General features: G+C 44.3%; 2 long non-coding RNA genes across 3 annotated transcripts in view; both read left to right on the forward strand.

Moving 5' to 3' along the window:
- Positions 1-27,588, forward strand: part of LOC116657096 — a 222,914-nt gene that overhangs the window by 34,553 nt on the left and 160,773 nt on the right. The window lies entirely within an intron of this gene.
- LOC116657098 lies at positions 1,516-13,497 on the forward strand. The gene is made up of 3 exons (XR_004312073.1): positions 1,516-1,526; positions 3,951-3,959; positions 13,324-13,497. It is a non-coding gene; the product is annotated as an uncharacterized LOC116657098 (long non-coding RNA).

Genomic DNA, 27,588 nt, shown 5'->3' on the forward strand with positions numbered 1-27,588 from the left:
TCCTTGGGTCCAGTTTCTGGTTCTGAAAAGAACCAGCCACGTGCCTGTGGGTAAGCCACTTTACACCTCTCATCCAGAGTAGGTTTGCTTAAAAATGAGAGGGTTGGACCAGATCAGGGAGGCTCTTCCAGGGGCGGTAGACCCATAGAAGACCTTGGGCATTATCGCGAAAGATCTGAGAGCTCACTCACTCGATAAGCACTAACTTGGGTTTGAATCAGTGCATCTCACTGGCAAACATATGACTGGTTTACAAAAGCACTGAGATGCTGTCATGATTATTATGAATTTCATCCATTTGAACTAATTCAAGGGAAAGCTCTCCTGAATGCAGAGGTGCTTGAACTAAATGCACATTCTCCAAAACACAGATGCTACAGGGGACAATTACAGTTGACATTTTTTTATAGCATCATACAGCCCCATGCAGATTTTCCCTATTAATACAGTTTAAGCTTCCACATTGTGGAAGATGGGCAGCTGTGCACAGCACAGAAAGTTGGGCCAAGACCACGAATAGAAGCTAATTCGTGGGAAAATGCCCTCGTTTGATCTTTTGCCTGACTCAGAATCAGCACACACGGAAGAGCCACACTCAGCCTCAAGACCTTACACACCCAGGCCAATTTCAAAAAAGTAGATTTGTAGACAACTATTTTTTCATGGTAATTACCTTAATGATAACAATGGTAATAATGCTGTGAATTGCACCCCTTAATGTAGTATATAGTGTGTGTGTGTGTGGTGTGTGTGTGTGTGTGTGTGTGTGAGAGAGAGATGCTGTGCCCAGTGGCATATGTAACTCTAATCTTTCATTGTCCCTGAAAATTAAGTATAAATACCCCCAATTTGTAGTTGACGAAACTGCACGTCACAAAGGTTGACGTTTTTGCCCCGGGCCACAAATCTATAAGGTGGCCATACCAGGATTCAAATCCAGAATTCCTTGGTTCCAAACATCACCTATTTCTGCCGTGCTACCCTGCTTTCTGATATAATGACAGTGGAGAATTCTAAGTAGACACAGGCATAGGGGAAAGAGTGGTCCACGTACGTTCAGCAGAATTTTCTTTGAGGGAGGATACACGCTCTGAGGTCAAAAAAGAGATGATGCAATCCTAGAAGACCCCTTGGCGGTCACCATTGACCAGGACTGAGAGTGAGTATTAAATTTTCACAGCTGAGGTCCCATTACCGTGTCTCCTGCCAGTTCCTGAAAAGGCTTTCTCAAAAGTCAAGCTACCGAGAAAATAACAGGATTCTGGTGGCTGTCCCCGTACTTAAGGAACTGTTCAGACTTCACATTTTCTGCAGCATCAAGTGGCATCATCCAGCAACCTGGCAATTTGAGGGGCTAAGCTGACGTTGAAAGCTTTTGGCTGATGGCTTGAAATCAAGCATTATAGTCACTGTATTGCCATAGTTGTTCTCCTGTGTCAAGGAAATGCCTAGGAGACCAGCCCGATGGGAAAGGAGTGAGTTAATGTGCTGAGAATATGACCATCTGTATGGTTCTCAGACGTGGGGTGACATTATTTGATAGAATGGCTTGGGGCGTGGTTTGTTTTGCACTCCAGCTACTGTGCATGGAAAAGAAAGGAAACTCGTTCATCCATTCATTCAAAATACTCGTGATGAGTCCCTAACATGTAGAGATTACTCATGGCTAAGGAATGCCAGTAAATGATACAGGAATCGGAGTCAGAGAAGTCCCAACCAGTGATCTTTATTTATCCATCACCTGTCATCAAGATTGATTTTATGACTGAAAGTACATGATTCCTTTTGGCCACTGATATCTACATATAACAGTGATTTATGGTACCATTCTTGTCTAGACAGAGAGCCAAGAGGAAGTGATCAAGTCCCACTTCTCCTGCTTACCAGCTGTAGGACCTTGGATAAATCAAAGAAACTCCCTGGGCTTCGGTATATAGACAGATAAAAATATGTCAAATCAAAGAAAGATCTAAAGCAATGATCCATTCCGCCATCATATAAAGACTGTGTCCTCTCCTCCAGATCTACCTGAGGGAATCCCAGGGTTCAGAGAAGCTCATGAAATAACATCACCCCAAGATGTTCGTTGTCAAGTTTCCTACCAAGGTCTCAGGGGCAGGAAGCCAAACCAAGTTTTACTTTTTCCTATGCAACTTCTAGAGGTGCCACTTGGTGGTGCCAGATGGTCTATTTTTGTTTGCTTGCAGAAAAAAGAAAAAAAGAAAAACTTCCAGAAACATTGTTTTCTATACTTGTAAGGCTATCATGGAATTCTTTCCCCTTCGATACTTATAAATATTTTCAGTCAAGGTTTAACCCAAAAAAAGGTGTTGAAGGGGCGATCTGGAAATCTTGAGAGCGTGTTAAAGTGAGAAAGTAAAGGAGGCATGAAACTGAGGAGAATGGTAGAGTATCTGGATAGTTGAAGGAAACACATGGGAACCCAGCAAAGTGTCACACGTGTCAGCTTCAGAAACAAAGTCAACTGATGGACTTAATCGTGAATGAAAGAGGTGGTATGGCTGCTTGCAGCTCCAACTGTCTCATCTATAAAATGGAGATAATGATTCTTTATCTGCCTGATGGTAGGAACGACATGATGGCTTAGCTAGCTTCCAGCTCCAAGACCACAGGTTCTGTTAAAGGGATGATCAAACTAATGCCCTGTTTCTATATCAGGATCCCCTCTTCCCTCGCGGTGGGAGGACTCTAAGCAGAATGGGTTTATCTAGCCAAGATGGCAGTTCTATGATAAAGCTGACAGTCTTCATAAGCCCCACGTGCACTGCTGCCCCCTCACCTGAGCCAGCCCGTCTCCCTCTTGACCTAAGACAACAGCCTCCCGGTTGGCTCTTCCTTGTTTGGAGCAGAGAAAGGTTTATCTGTTACCACTTATTGATGGTCAGCAATGAATTTGGCTCCATGCTAAACCCTTTATAGAGATGTTACTTGTTTTCCCTTCAGGGTTTTTTGGTACAAATTCTTACTCCTATTTTATAACCAAGGAAACTGAGACTCAGAAAAGGCAAACTTTCCTAAAATTCTACAGCTAGGTGGCATTCATGTCAGGATTCAAATCTGGCTTTGCTGACTTAAGAGCCCTATGCATTTAACCAGAGAACTCGGCCGACTTCCACTGGGGGAACTAGGGGAGTCTCCAGTGCAGTGCTGAGAGAGTCCTCCCCTCCACCCATCTGTTTATCTCCTGGCTGCTTTGAACTTTGCTTAGGGTCATAGAAGGTACAACCCAGGAGATAATTTTTGGAAAGATTCATTTTAAATAAAAAAAGAGTATTACTTCATGAAAAAGAATATGAAAACAAATATATGTCTGTATATGCATGACTGGGACATTATGCGGTACACCAGAAATTGACACACTGTAACTGACTGTACTTCAACTTAAAAAAAAAAAAAGAGTACTACTTCAGAGAATAGAAAGGCATTTTAAAGCTAGTACTTGAGAGGCGAGTTTTCCCTTGACTTCAGTGTTCAATGGCTGTTGCAAGGACTCCCTGAAAGTTTCTTTCCCTGCCAGGCAGATTTTGGCTGACAGGTTACATCTCTGCCTGAGAAGGTGATGCCAGGCTATGCCCCTTCACACTGGTGTTCCTTTGTGCCAAGGCGTGTTGTCAGGGACGAGGATGCAGCCAGCCAGCATGTCCCGAGAGGCTGAGATAGAGTCATCCAGACCATCTGCATGCCTCTCCAGCTCGCTGGGCTGCTTGGAGCCCCTCCCAAGGATCTCCTTTAGCCCTGGGGTATTACCACCAGGCAGCGAGGAAGACTCTCCCCTTTCTGTAAGACAACTCTGTCTAGGACTGCTGTTCGTCTGTATCTTTCTTAAGTTGCCAGCAAAGCTGCAGAGAAGACTGAGACCCAGTGAGACGGGACTTGGGTGGCGTCACGTGGATGGTCACGTCTCCCACGTTATGCAGTCAGAAGCTCAGCTCTTCCAGGTGACAGAAGAATGTCTTCACACATCGCAGGAGCAATTCTTTGCTCTGCTCTCTTTCTTTCCCGGGAGGCTGCCCTGCAGCATCTGGGTCTGAGAATGCCCATCGGTCCAGCATAGCCTGCAAGAAGGACCGTGTTCTCAGTGGTCCAGAGGAGACCTCCAGGGTGTGGCTGCTCACCAGACGGCTTTCCCCTGCAGAGACCCTTGCCTGGCTGAAGGAAAGCTGGACCTGTGTTTCCTGAAATAAGTGAGAATCTTCCTCATGATACTTGTTGATTCACAATGGATATAAGCATATTGAATAGCTACTCAATCCTCGAGCTCTTTTTCCTTCCCTTTCTAGGCGAAATCTCTTTTCATCTCTTTCCATTCTCCCCCTAGGTGAAACCATCCAGTCCTGTGGCTTTCAGTCCCACTGAAATTCTTGAATTCCCAAATCATATTTCGGGTTTAACCTTCTCCTTGGAACGCTAAGCTTATTTACCCAAATGCCTGCTTGACAGCTCCACTCTTAATTTTCACAGGCATGTCAAACTTGAGATATTTAAATCCAAAGTCCTCATTTCTTCCCCCCACCCACAATCGATTTGTGTATCTTCCAGTCTTTCCTGTATTCCTATCAATCAAATCAGAAGCCAGATGCATTGATTAGGGTTCAGTCAGGAGGGAGAACCCACACTGGTGATTTGAACAGAGAATTTTTCAAATATAAAGAATTCTTAGCTAGGTGTAAAGTTGTTAACCAGACAATTGAAAAAGACCGAAGAACTCTAGGTTATTACAGAAGTGGAAACTGAAGGAACAGCCACCAGCAGGACAGCAAAGATGAGAGGTCAGAGTTCATTAAAATTAGAGCCATTAGCGCTGCTGCTCAGACACCTGAGGAGGGAGCGCCAGGTATCTCGGGGGAGAGGGGGCACGAGGCTGGTTCTGTGAGAGTCAGAAAACCACAGCCTGGGTTAGCCTCTGCGATGGGAAGGAGCTTCTGCTGGGGTGAAGACGACAGAGGCTGGGGTGACTCTTAAGGGAGCAGAAAGTCCACAGAAAGTGACCAGGAAGGAGCCAGTCCCTTCCCTTTCTTCCTGCTGTTCAGACTCTTCCATCACACCACCTTTTGGCAGAGCCTAATATGGAGCCGCTGGGAAAGCAGAAAGGGGGTTTGCAGAGTCCCAGCACCAGCCCCAGAGAGCAGAGTGGAGGAGGGAGGCTGTCAGGCCGAGAGACCATCACCTAATAATCAGCCTATCGGTTATTAGCCACGTGATAATTCCATTATCCTGGGTTCCTTCTTGCTGTTTAACTACAGCATCAAATCCACCAGAAAGTCCTAACATTTCTCTCGCCAAAATAGTCCTTTGTTATCTTTTTTCCCTCTTCCCCGTCATAAACTTGATGGAAGGCCCCATAACCTCTAGCCTGGACTATGGCAGTCCTGATTTGGATTTCTGAATTTCACTCTCACTCTCCTCCAGATCACATATTTATTCAATGTTTAGTGGCACCTACCATGTGCCAGGCCCTGACCCAGGCACCTCGATTACAACAGTGGACAAAACAGATGAAGCCTTCTCCTTAAGCTTCTATTTTAGCCACACATGTTGACACAGAGCAGCAAGGTACCTCTTAATGAAAGAGACTTTAAACTGCTTAAAACTCTTCAGAGGTTTTCCTGTTTCAGGTGGAACAAAAGCCAAACTCTTTTCTGAAGTACAAATCCTGTTATAATCAGATGAGTTCCCATCTCTCCAGATGCTCTCTGTGCTCCGGACACAGTGGCCAAATTTCAGTTTCTTGGACATGCCAGAGTTTTAAGTAGATATCTTACTTGTCGGACCTATGTCTCCCGCACTAGACTGTGAGTTTCATGGGAGAGGATTGGTATCTAAATTCCAGCAGATAGTGCAGTGCCATGCACTCTGTACACTTTTGTAGAATGAATTAATCAATTAAAAACTCCAAAAAGTCAGTTTAATGTTGTTTAAATTAGCAGTGCCCAAACTGATGGGGCCACAGAATCATTCTCAATGATGTATTTCTCAACCCTCCTGAAGAACCGTTTTGTTAATCCACACTGGGGAACACAAGCTCTCATCTGGGATCGTCTCTGGTCCCTTGTTTAACTCTAGTAAAAACAGCTTCCAGCCACCGTGTACTGAGAATCAAGTTTTACTCTCAAGATGGGAACAACAAAGGATTTACAGGTACTTTTCATGAGACCCCCGGGAAGGCATCCTGGGTTGCAGACAAAGGTACAGTCATTGAGTTCTAAAAAGATTGGATTCAAAAATAAATAAATAAAATTAAAAAATAAAATAAATAAAAAGATTGGATTCTAATGCTAACTCTCATGTTTAAAGTGAAGATTACAATTCTGACATTTCAGGATTGTTGGGAGGATGTGATGAAGTAAAACACAAAGCACCTGGTATAATACGTGGCACATGGTAGGTTCTCAATAGACATTGGGTCCCACACTTTCACCTGTTCCCTTTGTGCATCTATTGGAGAAACAAATAGCTAACAATCTGCAGAGACGGGAGAAATAAAGACAGCATAATCTTGGCATGGATTCTATTAACTACTAGTGGACAGGATTATCAACTAATGCTTTTTTTTACAATCTTCATCTCTATAGTTTGCTCAGCTCACCAGTAAGTCTAAGGCATGGTCCTGCCGTTGAGAATCTTAAAACTAACTGGGGAAAAACAGCTAACCCAAAAGGAGTAACCAGAGAGGGAAAGATGCTAGTAGGAAATAGTTGTAAGAAAGGAGCCTTGAGGAGGTCTCGTTCCTAAAGGGTACTGAGGGCACGGATTGGCAGTTCCCTCCCTTACCGAGCCGTTTAACAAATGCTTTTGTATGGAGCTGGGGAAATCCACTGAAACTGATTTAAGGACGTGTCCTTCCAAGATCACAGCACATATGAAGGAGCCTGTCCTCAGTAAATCCCCAACTAAAGAAAAATCGGACCCCTTTCCAAAACCTGACTTCTCAATAGAGCTTTTCACTTACTGACCCTGGTGAAAGCATGGATGCTCAGTAGTCAAATCCATTTCATCTGGACCCTGCCCTCACTAATCAAGGTCGTTTCAGTGGTTGCTACAAAAGGCTTGCAGCACGCTGCTGAAACTATAACTATTCCCAGAGTTGTTTTGCAGGAACTTGGAGGAGTCAGCGGTGTCTAGTTCTAGCTGAGCTGGTTAAGACCAGATAGGTCCACTGACCCTCCTACTGGGCATGCGCCAGCGTCTCTGACGTCAATCAGAGGGCCCAAAACTCCACCCACAGATGGTGCTAAGTGCCTCCTAACGCCTGCGCAGAACGAGGATTCCACAGTTTCCCAATCACCTTTCCCAGCGCTCCCTGCCTTCCTGCCTCCAGCCGCCCTGCTGCTGAATTCTGCATCCCATAAATACCCCCCCGCCTAGCCCTGTGCCTCACAGAGGGTGGGATTGAGATTTGTTCTTCTCTTCGTTGTCGTTCTAGCAAATCTCTTTTGTTGTTGTTGCAGACTTCTGTGTCTCAGCGTCTTGGCTTGCTGAACACCGGACAAAACAAACCTGGTTCAGCAACACTGGGAAATTCGAGTGGCAAGCTATTTTTTCCCATTCTTTCTTAAAACTGAAAGCAGCTTGAGCTCTCAAAAGTCACTATCTAACAAGGCAGATAGAAACCAAAAAGAGCAAAATAAAAGTAGAATTAACCCGTGGAGAGATAGTGAGGGCTTGAGGGGATTTCTGTGAAAGGCTATAACCTTGAGTCTCCTTGGAGAAAGACTTCAAGTAAAGGAAGGCATCGGGGTACCTTTCCTACAGCCTAACTTGTAAAGATAAATCTAGTAAGATGCGCAGAGCTGGGAGAAGAAACTGAAGGGGGTGGGGGGAAGTAAGAGTTGGTTACATTCTGAGTTGGAGGCACCAGCACGTGAAGATGTCAAGTATGAAGTTAATGACCAAAAGTGATGTTCCTCCACAACTAAGATAAAAATCGGTGGCTTTAAAGATGGGTTCTGCTGAACTTGATAACTTACCAAGGGGACACGGGGGAGGAAGGTGGGCGGGTCGGCTGTACTGCAGCAGTCAGCTCCACTCTGTTGCTTTACTATCTTAACTCTCTGAAAAAGGGGTTCTGCTGCTGTAAAAAGACTGCAGGTTGCAGTAGTAAATGACTTGAGGATTCTTCAGATTCTAAGTGACTATAGAAATGGGAGAGTACCCAGTGCTAAACTAAACCCTCCCTAAAGGTGGGAAGCACCTGGGATGGGGGCTCTTCTATGAGGTGGCGTTCCCCCCGTTGCGTTTAACTTCCCTGTGACCTATTAATGTGCTGACAGCTTTCAGGACTAGAAAGGCAAAAACTTTGGCATTAAACAGTATAATGAAGAGAGAACCTTACATGAGATTTGACAAAGAAAGTAGAAACCAAATTCTAACTTAATGAGTTTGCTAATGATTTCATCTTGAACGCTGAATTTTTGGTGGGACCACATCCTAGGCATACAGGCACCTGAGAATCCACAAGATGATACATTGAGCGGCACCAGTGAAAACACCTATCGGATATGTACTAAGAAAATCCAAAGGGCACGGGGAAGATGGGAAGGAGCAAAAGTTAAAAGAAAAATAAGAGGAAGGAAGGGAAAAAAACAGCTTAAGGAAAACATATATGACACTTTGTTTTCACTAAAAGCTAATAGTTTTATTTTCTATATCAGTTTCTCTTGCAAACTCTGATCCAGAGATAAGAGAAAAAAGGGAATTCAAAGGAGAGGCCTTGTGTGAAACCACTTTCGTCAACTCTCTGTTTCACTTAAAATGAAGACTTCTCAGGTCCTGATCGGTCTCAGGACCTTATTTCTATATGAGGATTTAGCTTTAGCTGTCAACTAGATTACCTACTCCTGGAGGAAAGGGATCACTGAAAACAGCCTTTCCATTACTCTCAGCGCCAGGCACGTAGTAGGCCACGCAGCTGAATTAAATAACGATAGTTAACAACTAATGCTAGCCAGAGACACAAAGAAAATAATTATTTGCATTCGTGACTCAGGTACAATCACTCTGTATTCTTGATTACGTAAAACGAACACTCTTGGATAAAATACTCAAAAGGTTTCTATGTCAGGCTGTTCTTAAAAACAACGTCCTGTGGTGGGGGGAGCAGTATTTCCCTGTGAATGTTAATATGGGTTCTATGAAGTTTTCTGAACTCCATTTAATTGCAAAACAAAATCTAAATTAATCCAACAACTACTAGCACCCATCAAGCACAGGCTCTTAGGCAGCGCCGAGAAAGACCAACCCCCCCCCCCAAGTCTTGTGGAGCTTCCAGGCTGTAGAGAAGATGGAGATTAAGCAACTTAATACCTAATTATTTGATTAAAATTGTGATGAGTGCTACAGTGGGGGAATTCTCGGATGCTGTGAGGCTGGAGACTCAGGAATTCTTCCCTGAGTAGTAAATCATGCCTGAACCCGTACGTGAAGTTCAAGGAAAAATAACTAGGTGAAGAGGGAGAGGGAAAATAGGTTTTCAGACAGCTTGTTGGAAGACCCTGAAGTAAGGGGCAGAACGTGCTGACGGAAGCAAAAGAAAGCAACGTAGCTAAACCAAACAAGCAAGGGAGTAGTAGCACCCAAGGGCTCAGAGGATGACGGAGGCCTATGTGATGAGGAGAAGCTGTCAATAGCTGTGTCTTGTTTTTTAAGCTGGACCCCAAATTACTCAAATGTTTATGTATAAGCTCTGGATTGTACATTAAAAAAAAAAAAATCAGTGTTTTGAACTTGACATAGCTGATTCTGGGATACAAGGACTTACCCATTCTAAATTCTTTCTCCCACTGCTTTACCTTTTTCTGACCTTTCAAATATAAAATGCTATGTAGATATTCAGACCCTACGTGTATTTTGGGGGAAGAGGGGGAAGCAGGAGGGTTCAAGAGGAAAGGGTAAAGGCAGGGTGCAGACTTGGAGCCACGTGGCCTTCAAAGGAAGCCTACCATTTCTTCTGCTTGCTCCTGAGGCTGGCTCCCAAGGCCTCCTGCAAGACTTCAAGGTTGTTAGCAGTTATCCTTAGCTACCACTTTTCTCTCTGCTTATTCACAAGGTTTCTGGGCTGAAAGCAGACTTAGTTATGACTCTTACGTGTGGTAGCTAACTCAGGATCCTGGGATGGGGACTTGAAGGGAGTTAAGCTATTTGGACACAAGCAGCTTTTCTCTAGTGCCTAACTCCTGACATGCAGAGCTACATGGGCTAATTGGAGGCGGTTTCAACACGCTGTTAGTTCTGTTGTTCCTTTGTTAGTGTGACCTATAGAAGAGAGTTCTGTGGTCAAACCTTTGAGGGAAACAGTAAGTTAAGTAAAAGTAAATATTTCCTTACTGCTGGATTTCTGTCTTTACCCTTCTATCGAATCCGTGTTTCTTACTAAGTTACTGTGTACCAGTCTCAGACTGAGCCCAGGGGGATACAATGAGGATGGAGGACATGGTCCCTGACCTCGTGCAGCTTCATCTGGGATGCTCCAGGAGGGCAATAGCATCTGCAGAACTTCCCTGAGTACAGAGGACTTTGAGCAGAGCATCTCACAGGACACTCCTTGAGAAATGCCTGCTAGCCCTTCCTAGGAGAATCAGTGCTAGGCATGCCCCCACACCAAATGCTTTGAGTTTTGTGGAAACACGCTTGACCAAAAATGCCAGACAAAACCTTGTTTCTGGGAGGACAAACCAGATGACAGGCGGTAGGATGCCCTCTCTCTAAACAATGAAGAAGCATTGTGAGAAGACCATACGTGCCCCAGAGTGAGAAATACAAACACCTTGTGTGCTGGGCTTGATGGCAGTATCGGGGGGGGGGGGTGTTTTCTCAGGATAAGCATGAGAAACCCCTGTCTTTCCTCATCTCAACTCTGGAAACAAATCAGTTAATGTTTCCCAAGGATTTAAGCCCCGTGCCAATTATGCAATAATTAGGTCCTGGCGTGGTGTCTATTTGGATGCAGTTTTATTTCAAAGAAGGGTATCACTCTAGGTGCGAGGCTAATTAAGACAACCATCTCTGTCCTCTGAAAAACAAATGTATACCTGGAAGTTGATGACTCAGAGTGCATGTGCGTGTGTGAAACTAAAGAAATACTTTTATCTTCTGACCATCTCTCATCCATGGTCTTCTCTGAAGTGCTCTTCCAGGAGAACAAACACCAAACTGGTACTTCCCAGATAACTGAAGCCAGCGGGCATCTTGCTGGGGGAGAACAGAAGAAAGGGTCTCTTAGGTTTCATACTATCTTAAGTCTATTAAAAAGTTCATCATGCTTGATGGTGGGTTTTTGAATAGAAATTTTTCCTTTTTTTTCCTAAAATGCTGCAGACAGTAATTAGATTCTCTGATACTAGGATTCAGAGACCAGAAGATAACTGGTCTTTCAATTCTAGCATCCCAGTGTTCCTTTCTGAACTGTTTTCCCAAGCTTCTTAACTTCTTGAAGATCCTCACAATTCCCACTACACTCAGTTAAGGGTATTGTGATTTTTACTTAAAAGGATACAAAAGATGGCTTACTTCAGATAATGAAGATGTCTACATATATAAAAGGTGCTCAAGAATGCTTATTCAGTTGTTTCATCTTGGTAGTGACAAACGTTGCATATGAGTCATTTTCCTTTTGGGGATGGTGCCACAAGCAGTCAAGTAAGAGATTAAACACACCGGCTCTGGTTCCTGATTTCGAATACTTTTAAGAGAATCAATATGTTCAGATAACCTGACAGGAGAAACCAGACCAGAACACACTATATAGGAAAATTAATACTGAGTTGAACATCTAAGTACCTGTCAGGCAGACACCTGTCCTGACGCACACCGCTGGATAAAACTCAAATGTGGTGAGCCTTCATCCTCCCTGCCTCATTCATCGCCCAGTAAAGTCTATGCTTTTATTAACAATAACCTTGGTTACAAGGATGGCAAGAATACAAAAACTAAACGTCATTCTCTTACCAGAAAACACTGCACATCGCCCGTAGGACCTGGTACCCTGGTGCTGGAATATCAGGAACTACACTTCCCCGCTCCTCCCTGACAGCCTCGTGCCTCTTTCTACAGGGACGCCTTTGTCTCTCTTCCCTTCTGCAGAACGGTTTTCTCTACTTCTCTATGGCAGCTGGAGCAAGATGACAAAAACCCAATCCCAGCCACAGCCCTAGATGTGACTCCGAACTCCTGTTATCAACCCTAATTTGCTAGGGTAGAGAATCCAGTGGGCTCAGGTCAGGTGCCTGTTTCTAGCGCCATCAGTTACAACCAGGGTCAGGGGCCCCCGGGTTCTGCTCTTCACATGAGGAGAGGCATGGTATGCGAAGTGACGAGCGTGGCCATTCCACTTTCACTCCTTTTTGAATCTAAATTTAAATGCATCTCTCCATTGCATTCAAAAAGTTTTAGCTCCAATAATACAAACTTTAAATGACTTAAGACTTGTATAAGCCCTCACTAGGTGATTCAGTTGTAAATGGGCCACAGCTGGAGAGACATGAGTCTAGGGTAAAAGAAAGAAGGAACAGGGGCTAAGAATCTCAGTAGAAGGGAGAACAGAAGAAAGCCATCACTTGTTGTTTCTGGGGAATCCTTCCCTTGCTATAAATTTTCTCAACCACCAAGAGAAACATCAAAGCCTTATTCCTGAACCAAGCTTTCTCAGTGGGTTTTCACCACTGTATTTAACATGCCCCGAGGGTTTGTGGCCAGATATGTCCAGTTACTCCCATAAAAGTTTACGCAATGCCTTTTCAGATGAGTTTGTAGCCGAGGGAGATAGCACGGTACACACTCCTGCCAGGCTGGTGACAGAGCTGTTGCTCAGACAGGCTATGTGACTACAAAGCCAGTCTGCAATCAGACACATCATTTCTCAGATCGGCTGAATGAAAAGGATACAGCCTCTCTTTTCATGCACCTGTCAAGGGAAGAAGACACTCCACAAAGGGGCTACAGAAATGCACTTACCCTCAGAGACCGAGAAGTGGGATGATCATTCCATGGCTCTGCAAGAGTCAACTTGAACAATGACAGGAGCTTCATAGCAACTGCAAAATTCCGGAGGCACACCCCACCCCCATCAGTGAGGAGGAACGTGCCACACAGAAGGCGTCTGTTTCTTTCACTTTAGGCACTAGGTGCTACATGTCAAGGTAGAAACATCTTTCTGGAATGTCTGTCTGTTCAGAAAGGCTCTAATTTCACTGATTCGTTTGTCTATTCAAATATATTACTGTACAAATATTAAGGCATAGTTCTCGTTAAGCTGTGCCAGGAGTTACGCTCAGTGCTAGGGATACCCTGGGAGGGAAACTGACTCAGCCCCTGTCTAGGAAGAAGGCACGTGAGGAAGACGGTGTGAAGACAGTAGTCACAGACATAATATCAAATTACAAGTGAGGTAAATGCCGTGGGCGGTGTTGTGAGATGCTAGGAAATGGAGAAATGATCTTGTCGGGAATGTCAGAATGGTGAGATGGAGTTGGGGGGATAACGGTTGGATTAACCAATTGTAGAGTCAGAAGTGTCTTGGGACAGAGGTGTTGGGGAGAGATCTGGGTAATTCCGGAAGTTGATGAAGACTTCTAACAGAGCAAGGTGGTGTTTGGGGTCAAATTGTGTCATTCCCCCCCCCCAAATGTGAAGTCCTAACCCCTAGTACCTCCAAATGTGACCTTGTGTGGAACTAGGGTGATTGCAGATGCAACGGGCTGAGATGAGGCCATCCTGGGGCAGGGTTGTTCCTTAATCCAGTGTGACTGGTGTCGTTAGAAGAAACAGACACAGAATGATGGCCACGTGAAGACGGAGGCAGAGATGGGAGTTACGCTGCCATGAGGCCAGGAACTCCTGGGGGCCGGTCGGGGTGGCCCTGCAACACTCTGACGTCAGACTTGCAGCCTCCAGAACTCTGAGAGTCAGTTTATGTTGTTTTCAGCCCCCTAGTTTGTGGTCATGCGTTACGGCAGCCCCGAGGAAACCATGTGAAGTAAGGCTGGTGTGAAACCCAGCTGGAGTGGAGCTCAGGCCAGACCCCACAGGGCCTTAGGTCTCATTCAGGGTCTTTCTCTCAAGAACAGCGGAGTTCAGTGTTTTGAAGCCATGAGGCAGCAGTGACTGGGTAGAGTGTGAGAGGTCAGGCTGCTTTTCTGTCACCTGAGTTTCTTCTGTAAAGAAATCGGAAGTTTGTAAGAATTCATGAGCTAACATTTCACATCAAAATAGCCACCCCAGTAGATCAGTGTTCTCTCCACTACCCCAGATGACAAGAATCAAGCTTTTCTGCACTGGCTAATGCCCAACGGCTGAAACAAACGTTGCCAAATTGTGTTCCATGGAACACTTGTCCTGAGAAACATAGTTAAGAAAATGCTCCCGGGTCCAAGAAGACTTGGAAATACTGAGATTCCTGGGTGGTTTCTTGCTTGAGGAGTCATGATGGGCAGCAACGTATTGAAGTTTATGGAAAGTTCTCCAATCAAGAGTTTAACCCCAATTCTCAAATACACGTGATCGTCAAAATACCTGTGGGCCAAACCAAAGCTAGAAATAGGTGAGACTACGTGATAACACCCTAATGAATTCACTTTTGGAAACGCAGAGGTTTTTAAAAATCATATTTCATGCACTCAACCCACTTCTGGAACCAGGGGATTCTACCCAGTTCTGAGCTTAAATCTTGCTCTGCTTGTGTTCCCTTCCCTGAGTACGTGGCCTGCCGGGGCATAGCTGCTTCCAGTCTGAAGCTCAGATCTCCCTTCCTCCTTTTTCCCGTGTGAGCCTCATTTGAGCGATGTGCCCTCAAGCAACTCTACAAGCAGAGTGTGGAGAAAAAGTCTGAACAACAGGAATTATGATGCTTTTCCAAATGGCATGTTCAAACATGATTGGAAACGGGTAGCCCCAAACTTCAAAGCGCTGGGCATCGTAACCAAGACAGACAACGCTACACCTGGAAATGATGCTAGGAGTCACTTGGCACAAAGTGTTCATTTTGCTCATAAATTAAGGCACAGATAACCAGAGACTGCACCGATCCACACAGCTGACCAGATAACACAGCAGGAAGGAGGTCGGAGGTGTTTATCACAGCCCATCTTCTCTTGAAGGACGTCTCCCCGGGCTTTTAAAAAATGCACAGGAAACTCCTGACAGCGTTGGATTCAGACACTAATAGCTAATAGAAAGCAGATCACCAAAAAGGCAATATAATTAATTTAAGAATCTCAATAGCGCGGACCTTCTTTGTGAGTGATGCTAATCAATTCCGTAAAACAATACAATGAAACAGGGAAGAGAAATTTGTGTTAAAAAAAAAACAAAAACCCCACAAAGTTCTATGTAATAGTTGTCCATGTACCACAAATGAAGTTACCAAAAAGTAACCCCCCCTTGACACTTTCATATATTCACTCTAAGTTCTCTGTTCTTGGTGAAGGAGTTTTTTTTCCTTTAAACATAAAATGTTAAGAGAATGACTGATACTTCCTTTTGTTTTTTTTATCTCTCCTTCCCTTCTCCAATCTCTGGGAGATACCTTTCTATCTGTAACCAGTCAGTACCACCCATTTAAGAGAGGAAGGTCATGTTTTGCTACCTCTGCTCTCTCTACCATCTGGGCGGCTTTTAAAAAAAAAAACCCTTAATGAATTTCTGGAAGTCAGTTTCAGCTGGTTCTGTCACTGCTGCCCCACAGAGGTACGTTTGCATTCCCGATTCAGCACCTAAGCAACAGCCTTGCAGACAAGGTGATGGGGCACAGCAGAAAGGGGGGACTGCATCCCTGCAGGTGCTGCTGCCCCAGTAGGGGCTTGGGTCGGGAGACATGCACATGGTGTTGCTCCAGGTATGAGCATCTTACAGTCGCTTGCTCAGAGAGAAGCAGTGTTCATGCACCATGGCCCCTTGACACAGACCAGCTTCTCCACCCCATACTCCACTGAAGAAAGGCTTGTCCTCTAGCATCAGAGCATCATCAGGCTAAAGGAACCTGATGCAGTCATTCAGTACTCATTTCTCCTTAGGAATTTCTAAGGATAATTTGGGCTATGTGCAAATTTCTCCTTATTAGCTAGTTTTAAAAACCCAATCACACGCACAAAGCATATACTTCCAGGTGGAACTTCATTAAGATTAATCAGGAGTGACACTTGGGCACAATTAGACGTATTCATTCTTCTCTGCCTCCTATCGGCCAATTCTGTGTCTTTTAAGACAGCATGTAAGTATCACCCCACTTGGGCCAAATTAAAAGCACTTCTGTTTCCTTACGTTCTTTCCTCTCAGAAAGCAGATTAACACTTTCAAAATGCCTGGGGAGCTGCCTTCAAAATGCTGCCACCCCCTGGCAATAAACACCTCAAAGAAGTGAGTCAGTCTTTCTCTAATTCAGACAGCAGCCCAGTGTAGGGCAAGACTGAAAAAACAAGTAGTGGGACCGTGATTTAGACTCTTACTTGTTGAGGGACCTTTGGGTAAATTTCTTCACTGTTCTGAGCTTCACTTCCCCTTCTGTGTGTGTGTGTGTGTTTAAAAAAAAAATACTTTGGAAAGCATCAGTTGCTTTCCCAATAAATTATCTTGAGAGTTGCGGGCACATCAAAGCTCTCAGCATGCATTTTCCCTTCCCTGGCTCCTTTGAAATTCAGCATTCAACCCAACGTAACTTGAGAAATTAAATGCCCGCTGTGTATCTAAAAGAAAAGTTCTTTGTGAAAGTCGAATCTAAGAATCTGTCATCCAGGGTCTGTGGTAATATCTAGAGTAAATACAATATTAAAGCAATGCACTGGTTGGGGGGAAATACAGAATAGACTGCAAATGGGCTCCCCAGGATGGCATAGTGAGGGTTATCTATGTCCATGAATAAGTGCTTAAGAAAATCAAAATGTTCAGTCCAGCATATAGGCCATATCAATTCCACTATGACCTCCAGACAAGAATGATGGGGGATATTGGACGGACCCAGGAAGCAATTAAATGCAGTGGTTAACAGCATGCAGTTGGAATCAAATGCAACTATGTTCCAATATCCTAGCTGTGCCTTAAGCAAGCTATTTAACCTGAGTTTCTCTCATCCGTAGAAGGAGGGAAATAAAATGGCATTTAATTTATGGAGTTGTTTTTGTGAGAAATACTGTAATTCAGCGCTCTGCACAATATGAGCCAAGGAACAGGTGTTTAATACATGCTATCCATTATTATTGCTGTTTGTTTTTTGAGACACTTGAGGTCGAGTTTGATTCACTCGTAATCACAGACCTTCAGCCTCTCAATGCGCCAGAATGTGTAACAGGAACCCAATACTTAGGGACAGAAACAAAAGAAAATCCTCTCTGAATCCTCCTCCTCTATCAAGCAGTCAGGAAATAACGTGGTGACTATCAGTAGGGCAGGACGGATCTGAAGAGCTATTTCTAGCCATCCAGAAACACACTATATTGGAGTAGAGCTGAGTCGCTTTGCTGTGCACCTGAAACTAACATTGTGAATCAACTACACTTCAGTTAAAACTTTCTTTTTTTAAAAATTAAGTTAGAGTCCATGCTCTACAGCCATCACACCCGAGGTGTAAACTTTGTAGCATGTTTATTTTGGCTCAATTGCCACCTTTTCTTCTAGAGCAAAACTAAGATACATAGCCATGTAACCAATGGGGAAGATTTTTGTCTTTTCTTAGCCGATTGTCTGGCATGACAGCTGAAATCATAGCACTTTTCAAGGCCATTCTTTTTAGATATCTAGAGAAGATAGGAAGTCTAGGCCTGTGTTTAAATGGCAGGTGTTCAAAAAGAAATCCAGCTGGTGTACCCATAATTTCCTGGACAAAAGAAAGGATCCCAGTTTTTCTTTATTTCATGGGAACACTGACAGCAAGCTGTTTAATCATCAAGGAACCAAAGATTGAATATCGCAGCCCAGGTCTATAGCAGGGCAGGAGTTTAGCAAATCAGACCAGTGTGATGTGGGAGGAAAGTGAATGGAAATGTCTGTCACTGCTTTGTGTGAATACCAGTTGGGAAAAGAATATTTGGGGGAAAATCCAATGAATGAGGTCAAAAACTCAAATGGATAGCTCTTGCTAACTGGATGTTCCAGGAGTCAACAGCTGAAAACCTTTTAATATTACATTACTTTTAAGTATTCAGTATAGATGGATATTCATGTTTAAATATGTGTATGCTACTGTGTATCTGTGTGTATACATGTATATAATCTGACATATTGGGGAGGTTAATGTGAAGTCCTGAAAGCACTACAGTATTGTGAGATGATGGAACTTAAAATTCAATTGAGAATGCCTCTGGGTTGGTTTTACACACAGTGTTTATGATGGCTTTATTTCTAACCGTGAAAAGCTGGAACAACCCAATATTATTCAATCAGTGAATGGATAAACAAAACATAGAGTATCCATACCGCGGAATACTACATAGCAATAAAAAGGAATAACTGAATAAAACAACTATGTGGAGGAATCTGAGAAGTGTTATGTTGAGTGAAAGAAGCCAGAATCAATAGGCTGCATCCTCTAGGAATACATGTATCTATTTTCTGGAATAGGCAAAGAACTGATCAGGGATTGGCAGGAGTGGGGTTAGGGACTACACAAAGGAGCATGAGAATCTGAGGAGATGTCATGTACTACGACTGTGGTGGTGGATATGAAAGCTCATAGAACCATACACGAGAAAGGATACACTTGTCTGTACCTAAATTATATCTCAAAAATTAAAAACCCCCCAAGTTTAGCAGACTGTCGATGAAGGAGCACAGCTGCTCAGACATCTCTGTGACTCGCTGAGGCCCCTTCCTGAGGCAGCCTAAGTGATAAAGGCCAGGCCTTACTGAGTTGCAGTTAGCCTGCTGGCTGACCAGGCTGTTAAATCCCTTCCCCTGGGCCTCGGTGCACAGCCCTGAGCACCAGTGAAAGCCATAACAATCGGCCACTTGAGAGATGTGACTTTCTCCCACCTTGTCCTTTGAGGCCCCACGCCCCAGATGGACACTTCTGGTCTGCATGGCGTGGGAACTTCCCAGCTTCAGCAGGTCAATGACTCAGCTCAGATGCTGCCCAGATTCCCGGGCACTCTCCTCCCTGAGACTTCTCCTGGTTCCCCAAACATCAAAAGTACCAGCAGGAGAAGCCAGCCTCCCACAGCTGCCCACACTGTAGACCCCTGCCAGGCCTTGGGCACTGCCAATGCCCCTTAAATGATCAGCCTCTTGGCTGGAACTCCTCCAGAAGAAATCGAAGGAAGAAAGGCAAGACCAGAGCTAGGGGTCAGGTGTGTGAGAAAGACTGATCCACAAGGCCTCCCAATGAAAAGTGTGTTAATTTAGGTGGGACTCGGGGTTAAGTAACAGACACCAACTTGAGGCCGAGTGGTAATATTCTCAGTGTATTAGGCCCTGCTCTGTGTGTATTTCCTTCCACCTCTAGAATGCCAAGGATATTGTCTTCTTTCTCCTAGTTCACTGCAGAAATAAAAGCCAAGACTAAAAAACGCCACTGGCCTAAGCATGAGGCAGAATATTTGAGGTAACTGATTAGCTTCAGGTGTAATGACTTGATATTTGTATGTACTGCAAAATCACTACAGTAAGTCTATTTAACATTCACTCCCAGTTACAATTTTTTTCTTGTGATGAGGAATTTTAAAATCTACTGTTAGTAACTTTCAAATGTGCAATGCAGTATTAACCAGTTACAATGCTGTATATTACATTCCCATGACTTATGTTATAACTAGATGTTATAGGTACCTTTTGACCACCTTCACTCATTTTTTTCCACCCTCCACCCACTGCCTCTGACAACCAAAAACCTGTTCTCTGTATCTATGAGTTTGGTTGGTTTTTAAGATTCCGTGTATAAGTGAGGTCATGCAGTATTTGTCTTTGTCTGTCTGACTTATTTGACTTAGTATAATGCCCTTAAGATCCATTCATGGTCTCACAACCGGCAAGACTTCCTCCTTATGGCTGAATAATACTCCATATGCACACACCTGTATTTCCTTTATTCATCATTGGTAGACACTGAGGTTGCTTCTATATCTTGGATGTTGTAAATAATGCTGCAACGAACATGGGGGTGCATGCATCTTTTTGAATTAGTGGTTTTGTTTCCTTCAGGTGAGCACCCAGAAGTGGGATTGCTGGATCATATGGTAGTGGGTTTTGCTCTTGTTTTTTGTTTTTGAGGAACTTCAATACTGTTTTCCATAGTGGCTGCACCAATTTATATTCCCACCAACAGTCTAGGAGGGTTCCTTTTTTCTCCACATCCTTGCCAACATTTATTTCTTGTCTTCTTGAGAATAGCGATTCTAGCGGGTGTGAGGTGTATGTCGTGGTTTTGATTTGCATCTCCCTGATGAGTGATGCTGAGGGAGAACTGTTTAAATGCAGCTTTAATCAGCTAGTCCAAACTGAGACGTGCTATACGTGAAAAAGATACTTTGAAGACTTGGTACAAAAGGTAAAACATCTCAGTTTTCATGTTGCAAAGATAATCTTTTGGTATGTTGAATTAAAATTTAAAATTTTCCTTTTTATTTTTCTAATGTGGCTCTAGAAAACTTAAACTTGCCTATGAAATTTAAGTAGAAGTTAAAAATCACATAATGTGAAATCGTGACTCGTTACATTTCTGTTTGATAGCACAGCTGTATAACTGGTAAATGAAGTTCAGTTTCCTCTTCTGTAAATTGTCTTAATAATTAAAACTAATGAAGGTTAAGAACTTAGCATAGGGTCTGGATCACAGGACACTTTCAAAAGTGGTTGCTACAATTAACATACAACTATGGATCTAAGTAATTACGTGCTGTACAGGACACTCAAGACAGGTCAGATTATTTATTAAATGACCATGATGTGGAGAAATAAGTTCTGGGGAGCCAGATTATAGAGTTTAATCACCTTTCTTTGTAATTTATTAAAAGGCAAATTCCTTCAAAAGTTGTGTAGGCAAGTCAGAGTTGTCACCTGAAGGGAGTGGTGGTGGTGGTGAGGGCATGTTACGGAAAAATGGAAGGGTTCTATTTGATGAAGAAAGTATATTCTCTGGAGTCTGGCAAAGTTGAAGCATTAAGTGGTTCTAGGATAGGCAGGGACCTGTGTACCACTCCGTGAACCACCCACAGGTCAGAGCCCCGAAGGGAAAAAGCTTGCACGAACTGAGTCCCCAGGGAGCTGGGTGGGGTTTAGTCACTGGGGAACCTCAACCGCAAGCTTGGCATAGAGAAAGAAGCATGGAGGTCAAGCTGACAGCACTGGTAGAGGGGCCCTGGGGCACTGAAGATCAGGGACCGTCCCCCATATTTCCAAACTAAATCAATCCAAACATTCCTAGGTGATTTCAAGGTAGAAAAGGAAAAATCTCCCCTCACCTGCAGTGTGTGCACATACACTCTGGCAAGTGACTAAACTGGTTTAGAAAAATAAAGGATGTTGTATTTCATGGACCTCAAGTTCTGTCTTAATATTCATGGTGGGTTCCCATATACCATTTTGTACACTCAGTGGGTAAATATTTTGGTATGATGTATTTTCAGGTGTCCACATTCATCGTCTCTTGGGATGAGGCAGAAACTAGAGGGGGGTTTCCATTTATTGTATCATTTTTTCCATAGGGTTTGAGGACAGTGAAACTTACTCATTGCTTTAATAACAAGAATCATACTTTTTTCCCAATGGTATTAAGTCCTCTCTGTTTGAGTCTTAGTAATGTTTCCAGGACCTTCTCAGACTTGGATAAGAGCTTGTTTGCTGTTCTCCTGAGGGTGCTACATGTCCTCCCGACAGTCGGTCTATAGCTGCTGACTGAAAAGGATATGCTTTCATTGGCCACACGCTGAGTGGCTCCACTGATCAGGGCGTTGCCACTTGGAATGGGAGGGGATGGGTCATTAGCTTCAGAAGTTTCTCCTTCAGGCACAGAATATACTCACGCCCAGCTCTGGCTTTCACGGTCAGTGGTGCAGGCACCAGTGTTTGGGTCATCTGCCCGGAAACTGTCTGCAGGAGTGAGTTCCTAAGGGAATGCGTTGATTTCTTGCCTGCAGCCATTCACAGGTGGGCCTGGTCAGGATGTTGACTATGAGCTAAACAAAGGTACTTTAGCTTAATGCTCAGGCTTGGGAGGCAGGATTCCCGGAGATGGACCATTACTGTGCACTTTAAGCTATGGGCAACATCGCTTTAGTGATTAACTTGTAGCAAAAGCAATTGAATACAAAGGTTAAAGTAAGAGAAACAGACCCAATATGAGGTCAGCTTTGTTCCTCCCTGTTACACATCCAGGCCACTCGCAGCAGCTTTTAGCCCGCCTGCCAGCTAGAGTTGGTGCTAACACGACCCCGCTTTCCTCCACGTCTTGCACAGAAAAACCGCGCCTGACGTTTCAGCCTCAGACAGTAATAATCTGCACAGTTACCGTCAGGAGACAGAAGAGGGCACCCTAAGAATATTTAAGTCGCAGCCCACGGTCACTCTAACACACTTAAAAATACTACAGTGAAATGCGTTTTCTCAAGCACAGCAGAGCAAAGCATGGTCCGTTTTGCAGCTAAAATTCTGCAGAGCCACATGACTGAGGGATGGAGAGCAAGAGTGCCCAAGTCTGCCTCTGAGAAAAAAGGCCTCAACCAAAACGTTCTGTCTGTCAAGCATGTTATTCCTAAGTAACCAAACTGACTTGTCACCCTGGTTTGGTGGAAAAGGGTGATCAGAAATCATTACTTGTATTTTAATGAGTGTGGAGAAGGAGATAATAATACTAACTTACAGAGCAATCTGTGTATGCCAAACGTATGGCTATGAACATTATTTAATACTCTGAGGTAGGTCACTCAGAGCCCCCTCCCCCCAGCACGCCAGTAACGAAGGGATCATTTTAATTAGCACCCCTTCCAGCTGTCCTCATAGCCCCCTCCATAAGGACAGACCTGAAATAAACAGGTAGATGATTTAAGAACTCAACATGGAATTGAGCAGACTGAGGAAGAAGGAGAGATGATGACAAAGAAGGAAGAATAGGAAAAGGTGGGGAGGAAGGCATGGAGAGGAGTCTAGGGGAGACTGAACAGAGCCACACGGAGAAAGGGAGGGAGAGGAGGGGAGGGAGACTTGGCGGGGGGTGGGGGGAGCTTTTCCTAAGCCCTCAAAAAGAACTTCCCTTTATTTTCATCCACACCAACAGCCCAAATACACACTTCAGAGGCCCTAACACGGCATCAGACAAGGTCTACATCAGCCGCAGCATCCACGCCCAGTAAGGAAGTGTTGAGGAGGGAGCCAAGTGCAGCCACTGGAAGGGGACCCGTGGAGGAAGGGTATTGATTTAGCAGGCTCGGAAAGCAGCCCTCGCAGAAAGGCTTTGTCCATCTCCAGCTGTTCATTAGTTAATGAATATGAAATATTGACTCCAGGATGGCCTGACAGGTGTTCGGGAAAACAGTCTCATTTCTAACCAGTGATCGATCGCACAGAGCTGGAGGGAGAGTCCATTAATACCCCCCTCCCCTGCCCCGTTACCTCTCCTCAGAGCCTCAGGATAAACTGGGCCTTTGGATCCGGATACTTTACCCCTTCTGTTCTAGGTGGGGGAGGTCCTGAAACAAACATCTGTTCCCTTCCTCTTTCTGAACACTGCAGGATAGGGACACATTGAATCCTAAGGTTTGGTAACTGGTAGATAAAGCCTAGGAAGGTTGGGGCTGAAACAGCCTCTGTACCTTGTTTACCAAACAGACTCGAGGACAGTTTTGGATGAAGTAGAAAAGGCAGTCTTATTTCCTTGCCAGGCAGAGGAGGTCACCATGGGCTCATGCCTCTAAGACCGTGAGCTTGCTGGGGAGAGGAGGCAGGGGGTTTGTTTATGTAAATGCCTTAATTGTGGTATAATTCATCGCTGAACCTCTCTCACCTCTGTTTCCTCATCTGTAATGCGAGGATTCAAAAACCCCGCCGCCCCCACGAAACTGTTGATTTATTTAACCTTGGCTGTCAAACTGGTAAGAGTTTCTTACGCCTGCAAAGAGGTACACGGAAGGCCAAGCTCCCTGTTTGCTCCATCCCCTGCAGGTGGAAAGGAAGGGCCTCTGTGAGGTGGCGGAGTTTAAATCCCAGTTACTGAAACGGCGGTTTCATCTTGGGAAACCTAAACCCAGATCAGTGTGTTCAATCTCACTCTGAGTTCAAATAGGGATTGAAGTCCAAATGTGCACCTCTCAGTCCAACTCAGCGGTCACCTCCTTGGGGAGGTCCAGCCCGATGACCCGTGGGGAGGAGCTCCTGCTTTTCTCTCTCCACGGCATTTAGCAGTCACGTTATTTATTGCGTTAATTTGTTTCTTTTCTCTTCTCTCTCTAGAAAGCTAATATTTTGAGGGCAGGGACCTCTCCACCTGGTTCCTGGCTAACACGCAGTAGCTGCTCAATGTTTATTGCCTGCCTGACGGGGTTGCGGGGAAGAAATGTGCTTTCTGCCTTCATCCTGCCAAGAAAGAGTCACTGATCCTGTAGGGTCAAATACCCGATTAAAGTTAAGAAACCATCTTTACGTTCAATTTAGGATTTGTTCTGGTTTTCAGAGGATCCAGTATTGATTAGGGTAGAGAGGCTCTGGATGGAAGCCAGCGAAGCCTTAGAAAAACTTTTGGAAAATCTCTTACCCAGGAAGGGTTAGAAAGTGAGAGATGCAACCAAAAGACTTGAAGGCCCTTCCACCTGCTAGAAGGTAGCACCACCCTTTGAGACAAAACCGTTTCAGGGGGAAATTGCCCTGTTTTCCGTTCACTGTCACTGTTAACATTTGCTGAAGAAATAGACCTATTACTGGTTCATAAGTGGTAAATAGAATGTTTAGGAGCTGCAGTTGAGAATGAGAGCTTAACTTCTAAAATTCTTATTTGGAAGGTGTTAATTTTCTTCTCCTGAACCTCCATTTATCCTCTTCCTAGAGTACATGGTTCCATGAGTAGGTCTGTGTGTGTGAGTTTGAGGGTTGGCGAGCTGTGGAGGAGAGTGAAGGGGAAATGTGGATGTATTCATTTTCTTTAAATACCATAGTTTAAAAGGATTTTCATGTAACAGTCTGAAAGTATATCACTTAACATCACTTAATTCAAGGCTCTGGAAGGATAACACACCATTGAATTAAATTGTTTTAGAAAGACGTTTAAAAACATAACAGTTCTATATTCAGCTCTTAATGTCGAGGACTTCACTGAGTCATTAGCCTAAAAAAATGGGTCTAGCCTTTTCATTTTATTTCACCTTCTAAAGTAAACATCACAAACTGAAAAATTAATTTCGTGTCTTCATAGAGGTGGGAAAGGGCGAGGGGAGCTGTTTTTCCTTCTTACTTAACTTCTTCCCTCCTGCGTGATTCTGGAGCTGAGTAAAGACAATATGTTCCAAATTGCCAATCACATTAGTCTCTGTGTGGGCTGCTTAAAACATGCAAATGGCTCTGAAAACTGTGTCTCATCCTACAAAGATAAATGGAGGAGTGCATTGCCTGCAATTGCAGTGGAAGTCAAAGGAGGACAGAAGGCGTTGATCAACCAGGAATCTTTGCCTTTCCCCATAGACAAACATTCTGTAAGGAAACATGAGTGATGGATTGCATCAGCCTCCAGACTGTATGCACGCCTGTAGCCTCCACTGCAACGCACCCTCCCTAGCACCGCTGGCAAATCTTCCTAAAGGATAGCTTTGTTTACTTGCTCGCTCAAACACCTTCAGTGGCTCCCTATTGTCCAAGAAGTAAATGTAGTCCCACCTTTTCACCCCCGTGTTCAAGGCCCCAATCAACCTGGCCATCCTTATTATCCACAACTTCTCAAAGTCTTACAGTCCAGCCAGAGTCAACTACAAGGGGTCTTCTGTTACTGGAGTGTGTATCAGAGCCTCTACAGTGATATTCCAAACGGGAATCTAAGCTAACAGATGTGACCTCTTCATGGCCAGCCTGTGAAAGTCAAGTATAAAGCGAAAGAGGTCCATCATCTCATGTCACCATACAGTTGTGTCAAAAGCCCTGCACACACATACACCCTGGCCTTGATCCGTTGTTCTACCTGGGATTTTGCTGTGATTATAATTGACAGGTTGTAAAATATAAAACTAATTTTGTAAGTGCTTTTGTTTTTGAGAGAAGTTTCCAATCGAATTTCTCAGCATTACTTAGGAACTTCTGGTCCCCACTTGAAAAGGATGCCGCTTAATGATACAGCAGTTTCCTTTGGTCCTTCTGCTCCTTTGTCAAAATATTCCATCGTTTTCTCTGCCTGCTGATGAGCACACGGCATTACGCTTCCAGGAGCAGCTCAGATACTACTTCCTCCAAAAACTCTTTCTTAACCCCCTTTCCTAAAAAGGAACGTTGCTCCTCTAAACACCCAGCAGAATGTGCTGGTAGCAGATTTTGTTCGTTGCGGCTACAGAACATTTCAGATGTTGCCTTGAGGTGTAGATTATTTGACTATTTAGATGAGGATAAGGATCAGTTCATTCATTTATTTGGCTAGTAGTTTTTGACCTCTTGGCATCGGTGTTCTGGGGTTGGTGGGGAGATAACGCTGTCTCTGTAAACCGTAGCTATATTGAATTGTAATTATTGAACAGCAGGCAAACGGGAAAGTGAAGATTTACATCTCCTTTCTGTGGGCTTCTCAAAAGTGAGCAGAACAGTCACAGGCCTCGATGTCATTAAAGAAGGGGAGATGGACTGCTTTCCACTGTGACCTCAGTTCAGAAGGGGAAGGCAGGAGGTGACGGCTCCCCCACTGGCTCGCGCCCCTCCTGCCTCAGCCCTGCCGCGTGGTTGTTCACATGCCCTGCAGTCTCTGTGTGGCCAAACCCCAGAGTCCGGCAGCTGGTGCTCTGGAGTGGTGGCATGTGGAGCCGCGGGCCCTGTCCCCTGGTGAAGCCTCTACTCAGGTTTGGGGTAGCTTCTGCGGAACTGGAAAGCTGCCTCTCCGAGTAACACTGGCCAGTAATTCACAAGTTGATCCAAGTGTGTGTCCAAGGACAGGATGGTGAAGGTGGTTCTTGGCTGGAATCTTGGCCACGCTGATTAGCGTTCCATTCCAACGTTGGTAGAGAATTCAGAATTTAAAATATCCAGGGACAGAGGTTCCGCAGTCGTGAATCACGTGGTGACTGCAGAGACCAGTCATGTGACATGCGTCCTCAGGGGAGCAGGGAGGACTGGGATGGGATGAGCTGGAGGCTGCGCACCCCTTTTAAATGGATTCAAATTGTGTGCAAACGTGTGTGCTTAACACAACGTAATTTGGGGTTTGAGGTGGCCTAGGGATGCCAGTTTGCAGATCCTAATTTAGGAAAACAATGTACTTTTATTTTTAAATAATTTTTAGTTTAGTTAAATTATTTATATTCATGTTGCTGCTGAGGCTTCTTCCCAATATCTCTTTGTGCTGATACCCAGGTCATTCTTCCTTATGAAAAATAGCCCATTATTCTACTAAAGCAAACGGGAAAGTTGGAGATGTTATCCTGGAGTTGGAGACCTTGAACTCCAAGCTTATGTGTGTGCTTGGAACCAGCATTG

This window comes from Camelus ferus, chromosome 17 (genome assembly GCF_009834535.1).
Source record: "Camelus ferus isolate YT-003-E chromosome 17, BCGSAC_Cfer_1.0, whole genome shotgun sequence".
Classification (NCBI taxonomy): Eukaryota; Metazoa; Chordata; class Mammalia; order Artiodactyla; family Camelidae; genus Camelus; species Camelus ferus.